At 36.4% G+C, this 19,566-nt stretch overlaps 1 pseudogene; it reads left to right on the top strand.

Moving 5' to 3' along the window:
• Positions 1–919: 919 nt before the first annotated feature.
• LOC107741124 (ATP-binding cassette sub-family G member 2-like) lies at positions 920–18,929 on the top strand (annotated as a pseudogene).
• Positions 18,930–19,566: the final 637 nt, after the last annotated feature.

Here is a 19,566-nt window from a genome sequence, read left to right on the forward strand (position 1 = left end):
TTTATTATTTTAGTTAAAGTTTTCGTGATTTTGTTGTGCTTTTGTCAACTATGTAAATATGTCTACCTAGTTTTTATTCATTTTTATTTCAGTTTTAGTACATGACGTTAAACTAAATGAAAATGAGAAATGTTGCCTTTGCATCTAGCTGAAAAAAAATGTTTTAGTTTTTTCTTTTTTTTTTTTTATAATTTTAGTTTTCGTAACTATAATAACCCTGATGAGAATGACCTTTTTTTTTTTTTTTTGCTTTATTTAGCAAATATTCTTTCTTTTTTTTTTTTAAAGTACATATTTAAATATTTTGTAAGGCCATGACTGTGATCATAATTAAATAATATAATATTAAAATATTTATAATTAATTACTAATAAATATGTAATATTTATCAAAATATTTAATTGTATTCATATAATGCATATTTAAATCTAATATAAAATTACATAATATAATAAACTAAATTTTTATATATTTTTGTAATGTTGTTTAAAATCATTTTAGATAAAGCATAGTATTGTGACCCTTATACAGTGTTTGTGTGAGGGATAGATAGCTAGCATGCTCTTCATCGGAGGTTGTCGGGTGAGTTTGATCATTAAGCTCAGCTGCTTGTGTAAGTGTGCGTGACTGCGGAGGTTTATTTCCTCGTCTGAACTCATGAAATGAGACTGAGCTCCAATGATCGGCCCTGCATCTCATGAATATGAATTATGTCACCTTGCATTAGTGTGTTAGGTAAATGTGTCACACGTGAGTGTCACACCCCTGTGGACTGTTGATTGTGGTTTCTCCCTCTGTGTCGTCCTGCCTGCCTCCACACACCGTGAGTCGTGAGAGAATAACCGACCCAAAGTAAAGTATAGCGGCGTCTTTCCCCTCGTTTGTTTTTCTGGTTTTTGTCAGTTTTTATTTTCGTGTTATGGATTACCCCGCCTTCCAAATCCTCCTGCTGGAGCAGGGGGAATGCTCTCTTGAGGACCACACGAACGACTTTCTGTCCCTGGCTCACCTCACGCACTACCCGGACAACTGCCTCTGCTCATTCTATCAAGTTGGACTTAACACCACCACACGAGCGCAGTTGTTCGGGGATGGTCCTCGAGAGAGCCTCGCCGACTTCATCCAGCGTCGCCATGGTCGGAGTCTCCCTCACCTCCGCCTCCAACCTCCAAAGCCGGGACTCCGCCTCGGCTCCTGGCTCCCTCGCCTCCACCGTCACCCAGCGATCCATCAGCTCCACCGGGCTCCCTCATCCCTCCGGCTCCGCCTTGGTCGGGCGTCGACCCGCCATCGCCTCTGGACTCTTCTCCTCTGGCTGCGCCTCGTCGTTCTGTCCCACCGGCGCCGTTGATGGGTGTGAAATAGGGGAGACGTGTATGCTCCAAGATTAAAATATTAAGAAATCGTATGTGACTTAAAGAAAATGAAGCCTGCCTTTTGCACGTTTTTTTTTTTTTTGCATTTTTATTTTCGTGATCAAACACATTTACTCTATTTAAATACACAGCAAAATACACTATTTATTACGACAGGACAGTGTAGAACTGACGGGAAGCAAAGTGGGAGAGAGTGGGAGGCGGGATTGGGAAAGGTCCTCGAGCCGGGATTCGAACTCGGGATGCCCACAAGGCTATCTGTGCCGACAAATTATTCAAGTTTTTAAATATTTTATTTTTAATATTTTAAATGTTTTGTTTTTATTCTTATTTATAAAAGAGCATAAATATTATAACAATGTACTTTTCAAATGGTACTTTATTGATTTTACTTTCAGAAATGCACACATGAAGTAATTTGAATTAATTTTAGTCATTTAAAATGTTTTTTTTTTTTTTTTTTTACACAATTATTATTCATTGATATATTTTATTTTATACATTTAGAATATAAAATAATAAATGAATTGGAAATTATATATATATATATATATAATTTATTATTGTATTTTATGTATATTTTTAAATATGTATATTTTATTTATGTAATGCATTTAAAATAAAATATAATAAAAAAAATTATTTAAAATAAAAATGTATTTAAAATATTCAATATAATTTAAGTTAATTAATATAATTATTGTAATAATATAATATTAGAATAATATAATAAATATTGAATATAATAATAATTTTTGTATAATGATGTCTGTGTTGCTCGTAAGGATCCTGCAGGTCTTTCTGGAGAGGTTCTTATAGACGGAGCTCCACAACCTCCAAACTTCAAATGTCTGTCTGGATATGTAGTGCAGGTATAAACCACATAAAATTTACTAGATTTCCTTACTTCTGTTTTTGCAGTGAAGTAGCAGCACATTCTCCTCAACGACATGTGATGTGAGGCATCACTCAGGTCTGGATCACAAACGCTGAACTTACACATTGGACGTCACGTTTGACTCTAAAAACTTCAGCAGTTAAAACAGAAAGATAAACTCGTTATTGTGTCAAATACATATTACGACAAAGGGAATTATGGGATTGCTGACTAAGATTAAAAGAGCTGGACTGTGTGTTTTCTGTCTTTTGCAGGATGACGTGGTCATGGGGACGCTGACCGTTCGTGAGAATCTGCGTTTCTCAGCGGCTTTACGGCTCCCGAAGTCGATCCGTCAGCGAGAAAAAGATGAGAAGATTGAGAGACTTAATTCAGGAGCTGGAATTGAGCAAAGTGGCCGATTCACGGGTAACAAACCAAACACACCTTCATCTGACTGACTACATCTACATCATAATCAACTCCAGCTAACAACAGTCCACTGTTGTTTTTTTATGAAATGATTAGTAATAATTATACCCAAAAAATTATACACTCCCCAAAAGTGTAGCTAAATAAAAACATATGGAAAAAAAATCTGCAAGCAGCGATGACGGGCCCAAGCCCCGGTGGCATCAGGAAAACACATGCATTTAACCCTCTAGCAGTCTGGTTGCTGAGCTACAGCAATGAAAGGGTTAATCTTGAACAGCAAGAGTGTAAAACAAACACACACACACACAGAAAGGGTTAATAATTTTTAAAATTATCTTTACCTTTTTTAAAATTATTTTAATGATCTATAAGCATTTGTAAAATATATATAATTCTGTCAGGACCACTATCGTCAAAGATGACTGACAATTAGCATACAGTTTGGATTGGCAGGGTATGGTTCTGTTCTGGGCAAGAACTCCCTGCGAATCCATGCAGCCTAGCATGGATAAGGAAGCTGGTGATAATACTGAAGGACCTTATGTATGAGTTCTGTGATAAGTGTCGCATCCCTATAGGTAGACGTGGATCAACTGAGAGTCAGCTGATGCGAGCTTGACTAACGTGACCTGCCAAAACTGACGCTGACGCTAGATTTATAAAACTATATTTAAGGTACAGTATATATAATCTGATTCTATTAATTTATTTGTCATTCTAACTGATGGAAAGTGAGAGGAAAAAGGATTAGGCTTAAAAAAAATTACTTCATCTATTGGACAACCTTAGTATTACAGCCTTCTTCTGTCAGTTGAAATGTCTGAAGTTTTAATTTGCTGTTGGCTTCCTGATCATCGGAAATTCATTAAACTAAGCATGTTTCCTCAGAATGACTTCTTCTCCATATGTAAAACGTTTTGAGGTGTTTGAACAATGCACTTTAAAGAAAATTACGATTTTCTTTTTTACCATCATTTTAATGAATTGCCATGGCAACACCATTCAAGAAATCCAAAAAACATTTGCAATTTAGCATCTTCAATATTTTGGCATCATGTTACTGTAACCGGTTCTACTTCGCCTCGCTTCGAGCGGGATTCGAACCGTGGTCTCCGGCGTGGGAGGCGGGTGCTGTAACAAGGAAGCTAAAGGGGCTAGCGTCAGTCGCTAGAGTGCCTCTTGAGATCAGGGGAGTGAGGTTTACACGCACAGCTCTTACTAGCCTACGACAGTTACACTCACCCCCCTACACCTCACTCCCATCCGGGTCACTGGCACTAAATATAACCGGTTCTACTTCGCCTCGCTCCGAGCGGGATTCGAATCCCGGTCTCCGGCGGAGGCTAAAGGCCACTTCAGGGGAGTGAGGTTTACACGCACAGCTCTTACTAGCCTACGAAAGTTACACTGACAAAATTTGGTGTGAATTACATGATTCTCCTAGGAGGAATATGCTATAGTGCACAGCCTGAATAAATAAAAAAAATCCAAAAATCCACAAACCAAAATAGCTGACATCCTGTTGGTCGTAACTAATGACTGTAAAGTAGAAAATTTTCTGGCTTGATGAGAACAATAGGTCAAAAGGTGGTGCTATAGAGCGCCTGCTCCATGCCCATTTCTAAGTTTTTCCAGTGTCTAACTATCATTAATACTGATGTGTGTGTTGAGTTTCATGGCAACAGTATTTAAGATATCAAGAATCCCTTCGCAGTAGGGCTGGGTGATAAAACGATAATTATAGCAATATAATTCTCCTTGATAAAACGATAACAAGAGTTTGATAAATATTTGATATATAATGTTTATGCAGCAAAAGCGGAACGAAACAACGCTACTCATTTGAACCGCGCCACACGGAAAGTTTATCCGCTCGGCTCAAAGTTCAAACGGCAGCGCAGCAGTTGCGAACTCACTAGAGCAGATCCGTTTACTCACTGATGAGTCTCGATCATGCGAGCACTAAACAGCGCTGTGAGATCCAGTGCGAAGCGCTTGAATTCAGCGAAGAACACAAATGACTCGTTGATTTAAACTAGTTTAAATTAGCGCTGACAAACAGGAGAAACACTGTGCTTAATGATACAGCCAATCTACAAATCGCCATCATAATCATATCGAATTATATTATATTATTAATGTAGACATGTATTAAATGTATTAAAGGAGAAATGGAATATAATTACAATATTTTTGTGATTAAGCTATAGCTTTTGTGCATTTATACTAAATGTATTTAGACTACTGTTTTCATACAGATACCCAGAAACAATGTAGTTACATTTTTATCATGGTATTGAGGTGCTATATGTGTGGTTTTAACTGTGGTTATCATGATCTAAATGTATGCTACTATGGAAGACCAATGCAAACTGTGCTGAAGATACGAGTCATCAAAGTCAGGCAACACAAACCAGTTTCATGATTTGAAACAGTATCACTCATTAGAACATGCAGAAACTAAGACATAAATTTTTCTATCAAGATATTTATTTTGTTAAGGAACAATGACTGGAAAAGAGTAAAGAATTTAAAAACGTGAAGTGTCAATGAGAAGTTTAAAACCACAGCTAACGGTCTGGTTTCTACAACTTTCACCACGGAGCAAATATCTGCCTTTAAACTTGAAAGATATAAAGATTAGAAATTTATCATGATAATTATCAATATCGACTAATATGAAAAAATGTATCGTGCTGTGATTTTTATTTGCTGTGTCTTGACATTATTCTGGTGACTTTTGAAGCAAATCGAGTAAAAATAAGATGATGATGCAAATCAGACATAATAACACACTTCCTGTTTCCCTTTTTCGCCATAAATTCATAACCTCACCATGGCCAAACCATTCGAGATATAAAAAATGCCTTTGCAATTTAGCATCCTCAGTGTCGTGAGATCATGTTGACCAAGTTTGGTGGTGATCGGATGAAAACTCTAGGACGAGCACATCAAATTGCACTGAATGCATTTTTCAAACAATCCAACATGGCCGACTTCCTGTTGGGCGGAGCATTTAGTCTTTTAGATGAGATCTATATCCCTGCGTTCCATTCGGAAGGGCTCATCCCCTAATCCATTCAAAGGGTTTACCCTCCGGAGTGAGAGCTTCGAAGGGTTGAAGGGTGTAGGGAACCAAACAACTGTTTCTTGAAGTGCCCTTCTGCATCATCATCACGTGCCCACACGGAGGCACCGTCATCATGCAAAGAATCTGCGCAAAGGATCATGGGAGCCCGAAGTGTCCATCAGTTGTACCCTTCCAAATCCTTCATTCCGAAAGGCCCTTTGAAGCAGCCAGTTTTGAGCACTTCGGTTTGGAACGACCCTTCAATATGGCGGCCATGATTGTTTTCACTCCGAAGTGCCCTTCGGAGGGCGATATATCCCGTTTGGAACGCACCATAGGTGTATGAATTTTGGTGACTGTAGGTGAAACGGTGTGTGCTACAGAGCCCCTATAAAAGGGTGTGATCTGCGTTTGATGAATTTGATCTGTGTGATCTACTAATGGGAATCATGATGAATTTGATAAAGTCAGTATTGTAGTTCATTATTGGGTTTAGAGGGCGGGACTTGAATTGACGGCTGCTCTGATTGGCTGGTTTTACAGGTGGGCACGCAGCTGATTCGTGGTGTTTCGGGTGGAGAGAGGAAGAGGACAAACATCGGCATGGAGCTGATCATTGATCCGCCGGTGCTTTTCCTGGACGAACCGACCACCGGCCTGGACGCCAGTACAGCCAACTCTGTCCTCATGCTGCTCAAGAGGTGCGTTTATACAAAACCGGTCATATTCCACACCTAAACCACAAGAAAGACATGTTCGTTTAAAATTACATAAAGGTGTATGATCGTTTAAAAATAAGATTAAAATAGTTATTAAAAATATATTTTTTATTACGGAAAGGATTAAATTATTCACATGGCATTTGTTTTTTTTACTTTACAGCCTTTAAGATGCTGGTTCAACGAAATTAAATGATTTAATGAAAATATCACAATAGAGAAAAATGTCTGAATGTAAAACAACTATAATTTAACGTTAATGTTTAAATTATATGCACAGCCCTAACTTATTCTGTATTATGATTTATATTTTTTCAGCTACATTTATTTTTACAAAATTATATGATGGTTAGTAATGTGCTGCTGCTCCTCACAATTTTCTTTGTGATTTGATAAATATACTAATAAATATATATTATTTTGTTGAATTTTTGAGCCAAATAATGAAAATATCACGGTGGGGAAAACTATATTTTATTTATATTTTATATACAGTTTATTTAGAAATGTAAAATATAATATGTATAATATATATCATATTTTATAATATGTATTATTTCTAATATATATTATTTGTTAAATAATGAAAATATCCTAAAATATATATATGTAGTATATTGTAATGAACTGCTCCGAGACTCAAAGGATGAGGATCCACACGCAATATTGATTGAAAGGGTAATCCACAATAAATGTCCAAAAGCAGACAAAGGTTATACACAAAAAGCAAACCAAACTGTAAAGAATATCTCTTTGGATTTGAGACTTTAGTCTTTGCAACTTTACAGATCTTCTTTATGCACCAAGAGCTTGTAACACTCCAAAGAGAAAGGAAAAATTGAAATCGCATCATATGACCCCTTTAATATCTGTATTATTTTGTTCAATAATGAAAATATCACATTGGGGCAAATCCTAAAAATATATATATAATTATATTTATATATGTCCTTATATGTATTTATATAAAAATGCATTTATATAAATTATTCATACATTTGATTTATAAATTTGATAATACCTTTATATAAATGTGTTGTTAAATTCATCATTTTTATTTTCTAAACAAAATTACTATTTGTATTATTTTTTGTTTTATTTTTATTGTTTTTTTTATTTTATAAATAATGAAAAAAAGCTTTTGGGATTAAATATGACTCTGACATTGTTGTGAAATTTAACTACAGTGCTGTTTTAACTGTCCCATGTGTTTAACCTGTGTGTTTGTTCAGAATGGCGAACAGCGGTCGCACCATCATCTTGTCCATCCATCAGCCGCGGTACTCCATCTACCGGCTGTTCGACAGCCTCACGCTGCTGGTGGGAGGAAGACTGGTGTATCACGGCCTGGCTCAAGACGCCCTGGATTACTTCAGTCAGATCGGTATGAAAACATATACACACATGAACAGACACGCACGCAAACAGACCCTCATGTCCTGATATTGATATATGTGTGTGTATGCCAGGATACACCTGTGAACCTCATAACAATCCTGCTGATTTCTTCCTGGATGTCGTCAATGGAGAATCCACCGCCGTCGCTCTCAACAAGTTAAACAACAGTGAGGGTACAGCAGTTTCTTTTCTATGTGATTGTTTTCTCAATATAAATACCAATTTGCAGCTATCTTTGCTCAACAACTGCCTAATTAAAAAAAATTATTATTTTTTTATTAGAATTCATTATAATAATGTTCATTTTAAAATGCATTTAATTTTTATTATTATTTTATTTTAATTATTTTATGAGTGTTTTTGTATTTTTAATAAATTATCATCATCATTATTTTTTTTTTTTATTATATGTAAGATAAACTGTAATTTTATATTTTATCATTATTTTTATTATTATTTTTTATTGGCATTATATTTATGTTACATTGGTGGGTTTATATCCGTACAAATGAAATATTTATCAATGATTTCATGGGCATAACTCCAGTCATGGTAATCGTGACTAAATATAGTCATGACATTTTAAAATTAAAAAAACATGTACATTTTTTAATTTTTAGTTTTCGTTTTTTTTTTTTCGTTTTAGTTTTCATTTTAGTTAACATCTATGACTGAAACTAATAGTTGGAATTATTTCAGCTTTAAAATGAGTTTTAAATCGTTTTAGAAGTTATCATCTAACATTCAGAATTTAGTTCAGTTTTAATAGGAATGTTTAATAGTTTTAGTTCATTTTAGTTAATGATATCATCACTGACTGAGATGAGTATGTTAGTGGTTTGTGTTTGTGTGACTGATTATAAATGTGTTTGCGTGTGTCAGAACTGGACGAGGAGCAGCTGAGTTCGTCTCTGAAGGGCATCGAGGACCGTTTGGTGGAAGAATACAAGAACAGCTCCAGCTACAAACAGACCAAAAGCGAGCTGGAGCGAATCGTTCAGGGACAGGACTACAGCACACGACCCAAATCCAGAACCATCACCTACAGCACATCCTTCTGCCACCAGTTCAACTGGGTCCTCAGGAGAACCTTCAGGAACCTCATGCTGAACCCACAGACCCCATTCGCTCAGGTCAGCACCACCGTCTACATCAGGCATTCACAGATGTTTCTATCAGTCTTTGAGCTGAAATGTTTAACTGAAGTCCCTCTGAGATTTTGAGGTAATATTTTAAAAATTTAACAACACACAACGTAATGTTATTTTAGTATCATTGAGATACTAGTACAGGTGCATCTCAATAAATTAGAATGTCGTGGAAAAGTTCATTTATTTCAGTTTTTATAATTATTTTGAATTCGTTTTTATTTTTGTCATTTTAGTTTTTTTTTAAAATAAATTATTTCATTTTTAGTTTCTTATTTTTGTCCCGCAACTTAAATTAAATGAAAATCGGAAATGTTGCCTTGGCAACTGAAATAAAAAATAATATTTTATTTAGGGGTGTAACGGTTCAAAAAATTTCACGGTTCGGTTCGATACGACACAGTGGTGTTACGGTTCGGTACGTTTTCGATACGGGGGGCGGGGTAAGTGGTTATGTCGCAATGCCGGAAATATTTCTTGTTTTAAACCATGAAGGTGAGCTAATGGCTATCACACAAGCAACGTGCAAACTACGTGCAAATAAAATAAAAAAAATAAAAAATGTAATTAAAAAAAATAAATAAAATGTGCAAACAGCTTGCAAAATAAAAGCTTTTTATTTCATTGATTTTTATTGATGACTGCAGTGTTAATATTTTAATTATAGGCCTATAATTCATTTTATAATTGACCTGTTTTAAAAGTCCTTTTAAAACATTTTAATCGAGGAGTAAATAGACACATTTTTTGCTATCCTCGCAGCGCATCAGTTATGTGGTAATTATTGCAGGGCAAATTAATTGTAATCTTAATTTAATAATAAAAGTAACTTCATAATAATAATAGGCCTAATAAAATGAGAATCTAACAGGCCTATATTAATTGGAAATGCCAAATCCTCTTAATATTGCCAATAATTGATGTTTTTGATAATATCTCTGGCTATCGCCGATACAAGATCATCATCTTTCGACGCAGCCCAGCACGGGAAGGTTATCTCGGGGCCATCCGCTACGCCACTGGCGCAATTCGTTGCCTGTTGCGTCGTCTGTCTTGTTGAGCGCAGTGGCACTGAGAAAATTATATTTCACACACTTTAAGCTCTTTTATTTTCCAAATGTAATAGGATTAGTCCAACGAATCGTTCGGTTTGTAATGTGTACCGTACCGAAAAGTTCAATACGAATACATGTATCGTTACACCCCTAATTTTATTTTATTTCAGGTACTGTAATTTATTTCAAGTAACTTTGTTAATGGTTTTAGTTTTAGTGAAATGTAATAATGGTATCATGACTTGCAGGTAAACAAGTAAAATATTTATTTTTTTGTGTTTTATTTAGATCGTCTTCATTTAAAAGTGATTTATTTAGATTTTTTAATTTTCTTTTTTTCATTTAAAGTTCTCTTTTATAAGTTCACTCAACAGTGTGTAGCTATGACATAATGACAATGCCCCTTGGGTGTGCTGTCCTTTAGAAGCAGTTTATCTGGTCCGTGCTTTCTGGAAAATTCGACCAAATTATTTGTACTTCAGCGACTGCATTCAGAGGAACTTTTTTCTCCTCGTGGTGAAGTGCAAGAGGCTCCAGGGCATCTGTGTGCTCAACTATCTTGACAACTGGCTCATCCTAGTCTTGCGTACCCAGATCTTCAGACTGACAGCAGACGGTCTGGGAACCTTGGCCGCTTTGAATGGCCAAGGACAACCCAAGAGGCCATATATCTGACAGGTAAATCAACCAATCATGTTTCATTTTGTGTCACGTCATGTTTAGGGCTGTGGAAATCTCCCCACAATAACAGACCGGTGTGTAAAACTCTTGGACGAGTCTATGCTGTGAACTTGACATTTTCACATACTTTTGAAAGTCCCAGCACGACGGCTTTCTTCTTCCATGATGGGTTTTGGAGCAACGACATCTTTGTTTCCAGGTGGAACATTAAAGAATGCAACACACACGTCTTCCGGAAATACCGTACAATTCAACCAACCAGGTGATGACTTCAAGACTCCTGAAGCGTTTCCAAGTTTGTGTGCCATATGCATTATACGTTTAGCCAATGGTCCGTGGGCTTGGTGTGTCGTCACAGGGACATTCTTCTTCACCACCTTTGGTCTCTTGGCCTTAGGCTGAATGCCCAGAAGAGTGTTCTCACTCCTTCTCAGCATTTCCTTGGGGGTCCAGCTTGATTCTGTCTCGATGCAGGCCCGTTTGGTTCCCGCTCAAGTCTCTGGTGTCAGAATGTGTTTGGCCCACTTCAAGCTAGGCCATAATTACATGTCGCAGGCTCCTGGGTCTCATGGCAGCCCCTTCTCCTGTACTGTCCCTAGGGCTGTTTCATATGAGGCTGTTTCTGTGGTAGATGAAGCTCCAAGGAGTTCGCTCCTCGTGGCCGGCCCTCCGCCTACTGAGAGAGTCATGCAATTGATTTTGCGGTCTCTCGATGCAGCGGGACCCTCGCTTCCTGTTGCAGTGGGTCAGGATGGGCGCGGTTTGCCATCGCCAAGTGATTACAATGGATGCCTCCTTGACTGGCTGGGGCGCGGTCTTTGAGGGCACACTGTCTTGCGGTGTCTGGACAGGGGAGTTTCTCTTGTGACACATAACAGCTTGGAGCTGCGAGCCGTCTTCCTGGCCTTGGATCATTTCCTTCCATTGGGTTGTGATGTAATCATCAGGATGGACAACGTGGCGGTGTCTCACATAAACCACCAAGGAGGTTCGTGGTCATGCACCCTGGATAGGCATGCACGCTCCCTCCTTTGGGCTCAGGACAAGTTTCTTTTGCTGAAAGCAGTTCACATCCCAGGGGCACTGAACTTGTGGCTCAGATGGCTCAGATTTGGAGTCTTTTCGGCAAGGCAGAGGTAAATCTCTTCGCGCCACAGGAATCGACCCCAGGTTTTTGAGTCTAGGTGTTCAGCTCGTGAAGTAGATCCAGTCAACTGCCCGATTTGTTCAGTGCAGGAGAAGTTTGTGACTGGAGCGGCTGCTACCACTTTGAGGGTATATGTCACAGCTATCGCTGCTTTTTGTGATGCGGACGAAGTCCCCTTAGGTAAGCATCATCTGGTCTCCTCGTTTATGCGTGGAGTTAGGCGTTTGAGGCCTGCGTGGCCTGTCAGTGTTCCTTCCGGGGACTTGTCAATTGTCCTGGAGGGCTTATCATAGTTGCCTTTTGAGCATCTGGAGTCAGTTCCCGACCGGATTCTGACCCTTAAGGTGATCCTTCTGTTGGCACTGGCCTATATCAAGCACGGTGGTGATTTGAAGGCTCTCTCTGTGACTGAGTCATGCATGGAGTTTGCTCCAGGCCTTGTTAAAGTATTTTTACGGCCCAGGCCCAGACCCAGGCCCAGTTATGTCCCCAAGGTCTTGTCCACGTCATTTTGCACCCAGGTGGTCATTCTTCATTCTTTCTGTTCTCCTTCTTTTGCTTCAGTTGAGGACGAAAGGCTCCATCTGCTCTGCCCTTTTCGAGTGTTGAAATTCTATGTGAATTCTATGTTCTCAGTTGTTGGTGTGTTTTGGAGCTGGCCATAGAGGACTCGCCGCCTCGAAACACAGGATTTCTTATTGGCTTAGAGATGCTGTCTTACTTGCTTATGAGGTGCGAGGTCTCTCTTCACCTCTAGGCGTTTGAGCTCACTCTACCAGGAGTGTTGCTGCTTCTTAAGCTCTTTTCAGAGGAGTTCCCCTAAACGATATCTGTGTGGCGGCAGGATGGTCCTCCCCTCACACTTTTATCAGGTTATACAACCTGGATTTAGATGCGGCTACTGGTTCCCGAGTTAGGTTTTAGCCTGGCCTATTTTGTTTTGAGCCAGATGTGGCAGCGCTTAGCTTGGCGTGTCTGGTATATTGTTCCCATTGTGTCATAGCTATGCAGCGTTTCATTCCTTATTCAGAGAAAATGGGTTACTCAAGTAACCCGAGACGTTTTAGTAATTTGGTTGTTTTTGTCATGTATTTTGTTTTTGTTCTGTTATTTAAATATGTCTATATTTTTACATGTCTATATTTATTCATATTTAATTTTTAGTTGTAGTTATTGTTGTACATCAAGTTAAACCAAATTAAAATTAGATGTTTCCTTGGCAACAAGCTGAAATAAAATAAAAAAATATTTTATTTCAGTGAGTGAAATATAATAACTCGTGTAGATAAATATAAAATACTAATTATTTTTAATAGGAGTTATATTTTGATTGTTTTAATTTCAAAATTATTTGTTAATTTTACATAATCATTTAATTAATTATTAGATTTTCGACAACTCTCGTCATAGATTGATATGAATTCTGTTTGATTCATTGAATATTCACAATATATTTGAAATTAATTTTCTGGTGATATAAATGTAAGCAACACTGAAAATATTGCAATTTGATGCACTCGTGTCATTTAAATGTCAAAGCGAAATATTTGTATAATATATAATATTTGTATAATATCTTTTAATTTGTAAAAAGAATATACAGATTTATATATAATTAAATGTTAAAAGAAAAATTAAGTTTTACATGGAAGCTGACATTTCTATATGAATCTGAGTCTCGTTTCTCCAGATCGGGGTGATGATTTTATTGGCTCTGGTTGTTGGGGCCATATTTTTTGGAGTAGAGGAGAATTCGAGCGGCATTCAGAACAGGTATTTAAACATGTTCAGTCAGTATTTCTGTGAGATGAATCATTTCTGCTTGAATTAGAAGTGATTCAGTGTTCAGGTCTGATGAACAGAAGCTAAGTCTCTTCAGCCCTGGTGTTTTCAAATAAAATAAAATTACTGAATAATACTGTTGCAACTTTGTGTTTCCCCTATGTTTTGAAAAACTTGCAGTGGTTGTCCATTAACAGTAGTGTGTGTGTGTGTGTGTGTGTGTGTGTTTCAGGACTGTAGATTTATAATTGCTAAATGTTAAAAGTCTTGTGATTTACATCTCATACACTGTAGTTTGTGGTCTCCCTGTAGGGGGTAAATTAAACATAAGCAAATAAATAAATGTAGAGTGTAAAGAGTGTAGCGTAAATAAAGCTGTGTTTACACTGGCACAAAAAAAATCTGATTTATTGCTCACATCTGACACAGATTGAAACTTTTTGCACATGTTTAAACACATAAATCCGCACGAAATCCATTTTTTCGCATCCGATCTGAGCCACTAATTTCATTAAAAAAAATAATAATGTAAATAGTGTTTTAAATAATTGTAATTTAAATTTTTTGAAAGTGAATCGTTTTTAAAAATAAACAAAAATACTTTTTTTTTTTTTCTTTTTATGAAATATATATTTTCCAAAAGATGTTTTACTCTAAAACTGTGAGAAAATTAAAGCTATAAATCTAAACAAGTAGTTCTCCAAATTTGAAGTTGATATCGCAAAAAAAAAAAAAAAAAGAAAGAAAGAAAGGAGCTTTCAGTAAGATTTCGTTTGGGCACAAATTTTATTCAGTGCTATCATTTCTGACCAAGAGGAGTACAAGTGTGATTTTTCCAGCACCATTCAACCTTGTTGAATAGGATCCATGAGTTTTTTTTGTTTTCACATAGCATGTGCCAAAACCTTTACCAAGTTTCGTACTATTCTGATAGTAGATTCTGAAGTAAAAAATTCTAAAAAAAAAATAAAATAAAATAAAATTGATGATTTATATTTAAATTCTTCTCAGGTTTTGTGTTAACAAGCATTTTTGGGAATGCAATATATATATATATATATATATATATGTATATGTGTGTATATGTGTATATGTTTTTTTCTCTAAAGTAGGAAAATAAGAAGAAAATACCAGCTAAGAATAAGTTTATTCCTAAGAATATTTCATAAATCTGGCCCGTGGTGTTTTCTGTGCAGTTACAATGTTGATTGATTGTACTTTAAATATTGATTGATTGATGATGTTGTTATGGTGGGCGTGTCCTCAGGCATGAGCACATCAGCGGATACTACAGAGTCTCGGTGTACTTCTTGTCTAAGATCCTGTCTGACATTCTGACTCTGCGCACCATCCCGGCCATCATCTTCAGCTGCGTGGTGTACTGGATGATCGGTCAGACACACATTGCCATCGTTCATGATTGTCTGATATGAAACATGCAGTCTGATGTGTTTGTGTTTCCTATGCAGGTCTGAAGTCATCGGCCGAGGCCTTCTTCATCTTCCTGTTCTCCATCATTCTGATGTCGTACACAGCCACGTCCATGACTCTGGCCATCTCCGCTGATCAGACGGTGGTGGCCATCGCTAACATCTTCATGACCATCAGCTTTGTCTTTATGATGGTAAAGAGACACACACACATTCAAGCACAAATAAAGCACGTCTGCCTCATGAGGCTGTGAATGTACCATGGTTAAGGGGTTTTAAGACTGTTTGCAATAATGAATGTAATTAGTTTAACAGTTGTTATAGTTTTAATCTCTCCCCAACCAACCTAATGTAGAATAGTGTGAAATAAACTGAAAACAGAAGAGTGAAGGAGCGGAGATTTTTAAGGCTATTAGTGAGTTATTTTCAAAGTTAGTTGCAATAATTTAATTAAAACAAGAAAATAATCGTGATAATTGTTTAAATAAAAATAAAAATCATTAATTGTTTAAAAAGTAATAGTGAATATTTACATTCATTATAAATATATAAACTATATATATATATATATATATTATGCTGTCAAATGATTAATCGCGATTAATCGCATCCAAAATAAAAGTTTGTTTACATAATATATGTGTGTGTACTGTGTATATTTATTATGTATATATAAAACACACACATGTATATATTTAAGAACAATATGTTGTGTTTATAAATTAAACATTTATATATGATATAATTTATATGAATGTAAATATATACATGTAAATACATGTAAAAAAAAAATCAAAATATATGTTTGTTTGTTTTTTGTTTTTTTGTATGCTTATCTGTTTATATGTGTGTGTATATATACTGCATATAAAGATATAAATATACAAGTAATGAGTATTTGTCGTAGACATTTATATATAAATAAATATGTATATTGATATGTATACTTGTATATAAATATATGCAAATAATTGTGTAATTATAGCAATAAAGGACAGTTGTATTGTGTAGTGGTTTATATGGGTCTAGATGTTTGAAATGAGATGTCTGAGCTGATCCAGTTCATAAAATGCATGTTATGTTGATATTTATGTTTAGTCTTTTGTGTGATATTTACTCCTATGTGTGCATGTGTTCAGATCTTCTCAGGGCTGCTGGTGAATCTCCCCAGTGTTGCTGACTGGTTGAACTGGTTAAAGTATTTCAGTATTCCTCGTTATGGTCTCGCTGTGAGTCTGAATGTTTTGCTGTAGCATGATCTTCTCCTGAAGTCCACTTATAATTAATGCAAAGTTTCTTGAACAAGTGAATTGATAGATAGCAAGTAGCTGAATTTTGTAATGTGTAACGGTTCATGTTTAGTGTTTATGGTTTTAGTGAAGTATAATAACCTTGATACTTAATCAAAATTAAGCGTGCTGTGTGTTATTAAATGCAGAACAGAAAAAGTGTTTATTTGTGGAGGATGCATGTTCTTTCAGGCTTTGGAAATCAATGAGTTCACCGGCCTGAATTTCTGTGACATGAGGAACATCAGCAGCACTTTAGTAGAAGTGTGATTATGAAACTGCATCAGACTAGTTAACAATTAGTTAACTGAAAGTAAAATCATCAAAAACATGTTTTACTTGAAATGAAAGAAATATTAATCAAATAAAATTTGTTGCTTGAAATAAATTAAATGGTAACACTTTACAATGTTTACATTTGTTAAAGGGATAGTTCACACTAAAATGAAAATTACCCCATGATTTACTCACCCTCAAGCCATCCTAGGTGTATATTACTTTTTTCCCCCAGACGAATACAATTGGAGTTATATTAAAATGCCCTGGCTCGTCCAAGCTTTATAATGGCAGTGAATGGGTGTTGAGATTTTGAAGTCCAGAAAAGTGCATCCATCCATCATAAAAAAAATGCTCCACACAGCAAGGGATTAATAAAAGGCCTTTAGTAATAATTTTAAAATGAATTGTTTTTTCGGTTTATGCTATTTGATGAACCTGCGCTAACATGAAAAATAAACGTTTGATGAATTTGTATTAAGTAGCAGTAACAGAGATGAATAAATATTGGAAGAAATGTTTTGCTTATGCATTAACCATTGTTATCTAATGAAATGCTATTAGTAACTAACAAAAAAATTTTTACATGCTTTTTTGCATGAGTTTTACAGGTTTTTGTGAAATGGATATGCAAATAAAGAAAATCTGTGTAAATAAGATGTAGAAGCAGCAAAGGAACACTTGCATTGTTGTTTGTGGGAGATTATTAGTGTAGAGCATTGTCAGAAGTGCAGCATGAAGAATCATGTTCCTGCAACAAACTAATATGTGACCCTGGAGCACAAAAGCAGTCTGAAGTCGCTGGGGTATATTTGTAGCAATAGCCAACAATACATTGTAGGGTCAAAATTATAGATTTTTCTTTTATGCCAAAAATCATTAGGATATTAAATAAAGATCATGTTCCATGAAGATATTTTGTAAATTTCCTACTGTAAATATATCAAAACTTAATTTTTGATTAGTAATATGCATTGCTAAGAACTTAATTTGAACAACTTTAAAGGCGATTTTCTCAATATTTAGATTTTTTTGCACCCTCAGATTCCAGATTTTCAAACAGTTGTATCTCGACCAAATATTGTCCTATCCTAACAAACCATACATCAATGAAAGCTTATTTATTCAGCTTTCAGATGATGTGTAAATCTCAATTTCGAGAATTTGACCCTTATGACTTTTTTTTGTTTTGTGGTCCAGGGTCACATATGGAGTTACTAAGGAAGCATGACTGAATGAGGAAAGAAATGGTGGAATAAGCAGACTTACAGAGGTGTAGTGTGCCGTGTCTTTGCTCGATGTAGTCACGCAGGACGAGTCGCTGGTCTTCACACGAGGGCTGCCGCTCCAGCCACAACGACTGCTTAAATACTGCTTCACTAATGCATCGCAATTAAAACAGCTCATCAATCAAATTCCACCGCCAATAGGATCCTTCCATCAATTTAAGCTACAGCTGCTCTATTGCATTTTCATGTATCACTCATTTTAGTGCCAAAATGAGCTCATTCAACAAGATATTTCAGTGTAGAAAACCAGCAAGCAATGATGCAAAACTACTCTAATGTTCTCATCTTTTCCCATTGCAGCTGTTCGACAGGTGAGGACTTTCTGAGCGAACAGGGCATCGATTACTCAACCTGGGGTTTGTGGCAGAATCATTTGGCTCTGGGAATCATGACCCTCATCTTCCTCATCATCGCTTACCTCAAGCTGCGCTTTATCAAGAAATTCACCTAAACACAAACTCACGGTCTTCTTCACACACTTCCACAGCGTCCACCAAATCCCATTTCCCAAATCCCATTGTCGTGATGCAGAAGGAAATCATGAACATACATCCAATCATGCTGCAGACAGAAATGAACGTGAAGAATTGACTGTGCTCAGGCTTATTGTTCTCAAATAGTTTGCACACTAAAGATTTGTTTTAAAATTAATGTTTTGTTTTTTTTGCTCAGTAACAGTAGTTAATAAAATATGGCAATATGGAGTCTGTTACGGATATGTTCAGTTTCTGTTTAATGGACTTATTTTCATCATTTCCTGTATTCCTTTGGTTTTCCCGTTTGTCACTGGTTGTCATAGTTACTGATATGATTAGTTGTTTAGTTCAGCTGTGTCTTGTTAATGTACCCTGTTTGTATCAGTACTTAAGTTCTTCCTTCTGTGTTCTTTGTCCGGTCTCGTTCTCGTTAGTGTTGGTTTTTGTCTCCTGTTCTGTTTGCCAGTGTGTTATGGATTAAAGACTTTCTGGTAAGGACTAAATCTGTGCTCTGCCTGTCTGTCTACAACACATCATAGTCATCATACACACATCATAGTCCAGTTTGACACCTTTTAGTTGTTTTTGTTTGCTGAATGTTCTTGTTGGGGGTTTTCAAAGTGATGCCATATAAGAACCATTCTGGGTTCCCCAAAGAACCTTTCATTGATCCGTTCCTAAAATATAGTCTTAAAACTAAAGCTTCTTTATTGGCATTGATGATTCCATGAAAAATCTGTAACATCATTGGAACCTATTCAATCCACAAAAGATTCTTTATAATGGAAAATATTCTTCTGATTATTGAAATGTTTTTCACGCTAAGAAAAAAATGGTTCTTAAAAACTGTTCACTGAAAGGTTCTTCGGGGAACTAAAAATGGTGCCTCTATGGCAGAGGTGTCCAAACTCAGTCTTGAGACTGGAATTGAGAACCACTGTACTACTATACTGTGTGAATCACGGTAGTGCAGGGGTGTCCAAACACAGTCCTGGAGGGCCACTGTCCTGCATAGTTTAGCTCCAACCCCAATTAAACACACCTGATCCAGCTAATCAAGGTTATACTAGGCATGCTACAAACTTCTCGGCAGGTGTGTTGAGGCAAGTTTGAGCTAA

This window comes from Sinocyclocheilus rhinocerous, unplaced genomic scaffold (assembly GCF_001515625.1).
Source record: "Sinocyclocheilus rhinocerous isolate Xijiao unplaced genomic scaffold, SAMN03320098_v1.1 scaffold3999, whole genome shotgun sequence".
Classification (NCBI taxonomy): Eukaryota; Metazoa; Chordata; class Actinopteri; order Cypriniformes; family Cyprinidae; genus Sinocyclocheilus; species Sinocyclocheilus rhinocerous.